This window comes from Cyprinodon variegatus, unplaced genomic scaffold (genome assembly GCF_000732505.1).
Source record: "Cyprinodon variegatus isolate N-32 unplaced genomic scaffold, C_variegatus-1.0 Scaffold444, whole genome shotgun sequence".
Taxonomy (NCBI): domain Eukaryota; kingdom Metazoa; phylum Chordata; class Actinopteri; order Cyprinodontiformes; family Cyprinodontidae; genus Cyprinodon; species Cyprinodon variegatus.
The window spans coordinates 684360-688608 of record NW_015150897.1 but is presented as its reverse complement, the minus strand read 5'-3'; positions in this window follow the sequence as shown (position 1 = coordinate 688608).

The following is a 4249-nucleotide window of genomic DNA, read 5'->3' as shown; positions in this document are numbered from 1 at the left end:
TAACAAACTTAAAAAAAATTTTACACAACAGTAATAAGGTGATTGATTCCTTTTTTGGTCTTGCTCCATTTCTCAGCAGAGATCACGTACCTATAGCCCTCAGGCTGTCTGACAAGCACACTCACAAAACTGATATGAACATCAAACTTGTAGAGAAATTAGTCTCTATAGAATTCAGACTGACTGGAACGATCGAAGCATGGCAGATGAACCAGACAATTAAATAAACCTGACAGCATGCAATTTCCTTTTTATGTCAGATTCATTGGGTATGTCATAAAGGGATACAATGGTCAGCCAGCCAAGACAATACATCAGCCACACACTGTCACAAATGTTGGTTAGGCTGAGCAAAAATCAATGGAGAAATTTACACTTCAGTGGTTTAAACCAGCCAGTTACCAGTTCCAAGACTCACTGAATGTAGTGAACTATTTTTTAAGGATAAAATGTCCTGTGAATACATATAGCTATGGAATATGGTGCTTATTATACAACTGTATTGCTATGGTTTTTACATTAACACAAGACAAGGGAAGTTTGTTTTTCCAAATTATGTTTGCCTAAATGTAATTAAGCAAAAGTGCATGAACTGCCACAGAGATTGATAGTCGTAGGATACAGACATTTGTGCTCAGACTGTAGAAAGAGCTAAGCACTCTCGTGAGACTATGCTCTTAAATCTTAGTGGTATAAGCAACTGACATCCAGCTGTACATTAAGGCCCATGAATTATGTACCGTGATATTGTTCCATCTAAACAGACCCTGGTGTTTATTTGTCAAACATTTAAGATATCTGGCATTTTGCCACTATTACTAAATGGTGTTATATTTTAGCACAGATAAACATATAATCAATCTGTTTTCCAAAAAGAAGCATGGCATTGTTGTATTGTTATCGTGTCTGTGTACTGTAGATGGATTAACAAGGTGGCATGAGCAATAACTTTCATATTCCTCAGTAAGACTGGTTCTGTTTGGTCTGTATTGATAAAGGGTTGTGCCAGGGCTCTATGCAGGGACCAATTTGGCTTTCCAAGGCCATTAAATGTAAGCAGTTTTGCCTCTATTAAGTAAATGCACCTCTTGCTGTAAACGTTGATGTCGAGAGCTCAATCCTGTTATTCACCCAGTACTTCAGACACTGGCAGAGAAAGGCTTAGTTATGGTTTATTAGTCACAAGTATAGATGTTCTGACAGCTCTTTTATAAAAACAGTGGTTACACAAACACAGGGAGAGATGATGATGACTGAAATCCAGTTATTGATTTTCTAGTGAAAGCACACTGGTCCATGTTTGGTATGGTATATAATTTTGTAATAATACTTTACAAAGGGGATTGTGGACCACTCTGTTACTCAGCCTTCTAACACACAGGAGAATGGCTGCGGTTTTTCAGTTCCTCTTATTCACACATGTTCTACAGACAGTGTGACTTTACCTCTAACCATTTCCCAGGCGCCCTCTTAAACTGCTTGCCCTAGCAGCCAAACAAATGGTTGTAAACAAGGGCAAAGACCAATGCACTCCCAATGCTTCAAACTTCTAAATTAAAGCAGTTATTTTGTTCACCTGTGCTGTTCTCCTTTCAAGTGTTTACAATTACATATCATGTTTAAATTTAAAATTCAAAATATTATTTTTCATATTTTAGGTTGTTTTGTTATTATTAAAAAAGGGAGACAGGAAGCGGAATTAGCGAGATGGGGAAGAACCTGTGAGGGCCACGTCGAGGACCAAAGCCCCTAACATGGGCCACGCATTTAACACCATGCTCTGGCTATATTAATAGAATATTTAATTTTAGGTTTAATCATTGATATATTGTAATAGCATTTGGATAAGCTTCAGCAAAATACAATTTTATTAATTTACCTGGATTTTGATTAAGGCCCTGTCACACCTTGACAATTTAGACAAGGTATGACGTACCAAAAATCTGGCAAAAATGCTGGCATACGTTAGATAAGTTATGGGTACATTTTGTATAAGATATGAGCACGATGAAGTACGCTGAAGCATTCTGAGACACGCTGGCACACGTTGACTCTTCGAACTTTGAGCATGCTCAAAATCCCCCGACGTATGGCAGCGTATGCCATACGTGGGGCATAAGTTCCCTGTTAGTTATATGATAGTAGACATACATTAAGTGTAAGTTACTCATAAGTCGTGGTGTCCAGCTTATCCAAAGCCCATGAGTAACGTGTGCATAACTTATGCTTAACTTATCAAGAACTTATCTCCCAACATATCAATATATTTGACACATACCAGATGACCGATGAACTTGTTTCGTACAGCTACCGTATAATGGCACAATGACAGCGTTTTGGTATAAAGGGGATTCACAGGAGGACCATGTCTGTATTGCTCCAGACATCATCCCCATCATACTGTAGGGTGAGCGAGAAGCTGAGTGTGATGGGTCCTCCCTGCATTCACACCCACGACCAACAAACTTCCTAGCAGACGTGGCACTGAATCTGCTGCAACTGCAAATCTTTCTTTTTCTTTTTTCTTTTTATTTATTCTTTTATTTTGGCGGGCAGTAAACAGCAGCTAGGTTAATACTGTGATCAAATGCAGCTTTTTATGCAGGTCGGGGGCCTTCGGGCGCATCGCTGCCCCCCTTAGGACACTAGCTTGTGCATCATTTCATGGGCATTATGCTGCCGTGCATTATGCATTAGTTAAGCTGTCGTTGGACAAAAGTTCTGGAGTTGTTAGGAATACCCTATGTAAACGCCCAAAATTGAAAAAAATACACAGAAAGTTCAGCTTATGCCAGCGTTTCTGAAAATGTAATGCATATTAAATTGCATAGGCTATTTTAATGTTGCTCTTTTGTGTGATTCTCAAATTTTACTATTATGTTTTTTCAACGCATTTCTATGTTCTTTTATTTTCCCATAAAGCTTGCAAAGAAATTTTTAAAATAAAATTGTATTCTGCTGCCCCCATCTTGGAGAGCAATAAATCAAATACAAAAATTCAGAAAACATTTATTACCTCAAACTTTTTTTTTTTTTTTAGCTTAAATAGAAGCTTTGTCCTTCCTTTGCCCGTTGAATTACAATAGGTCACCTTCAGAGCTCAAACATGTCTGAAGCTCCTCTTGTTTCCTAAATCCACAAGATAGTTTAAAAATGCCTGGTTATCGTTGCTGCTGTGCTGTCATTCTAATGCAACATAATGTACTACAGTAGGATTAGGTTTATGAACAGATATTTTTCAAAGTAATTGACCATTCATATGCTCGAATCAGTTGGCATGAATAAAAGTTTTTGAGAGGGTGCTTTTATCAAGGACAATAGATTACTTACGTACCTCCAAAAGAGCTCCATTGTTATTAATGGTTAGCTTGAAAAAAGGCAAACACATTCCAACTTTTATTACATAAAAAAAAAATGTGCACAGACTTTCTAAAAAAAAAAAAAAACACATCTCTGCCATAGTTTTCTCCACAAAGACTAAGCTGCATTGACTTAATAACCATAGGAACTTATCTGATAACTTTAAACCTACTTGGAATCTTGCCTGGACTAGGCTGCTCTGGCCCCTGCAAAAACATAACTTGGCTGACAGAACAGGAAGTGCCTGCAGAACACTGCAATCAGCAAAAAAATTTTTGACTTACTTTTTTAAATGTACTCCTGTTTTTTCATTTATTCACTGACCTCTGCGCATTGATTTGAGGTTAAGATACGTTTACAGTGCCTTCCAAAAGTATACATACCACTTGAAGTCTTTCAGACTGTGTCAGATTCTATTCAACTTCAACGTATTTCTGGAGGTATGAGCATAAAACAAATGCCTAATGGTTTAGATGGAAAATAATAACAGTTCTTATCTGTTTCATCAATCATCTCATTACACGCTGTTAAAATGTAACTAAATGCTGAATTACTTTAATTTGGGGAAGAATATTATTTTAACCAAAAGATGTTGTTATTCTTTTATTTTCTCCTTTTACAGCAGCTCACTTTTTTTCTTTAGAGGGCCAATATAAGCAGCACACATTTTTTTAAAAGAAGAGAGAAAAGGCACATGTTTTATTGATTTACAAATCCAAAATCTGAATCATCTAGCATGGATTTGTATCCAGCCCTCTTTATTCTAATACCTCTAAACAAGATTCCGTATATCCCGCTTCCTTTGAAGGATACCTAACTAGTAAACTGACACGTTTTTTCATGGGTTTAGCCCTCTGAGATCTTCACTTAAAAGCTATATATATATCTA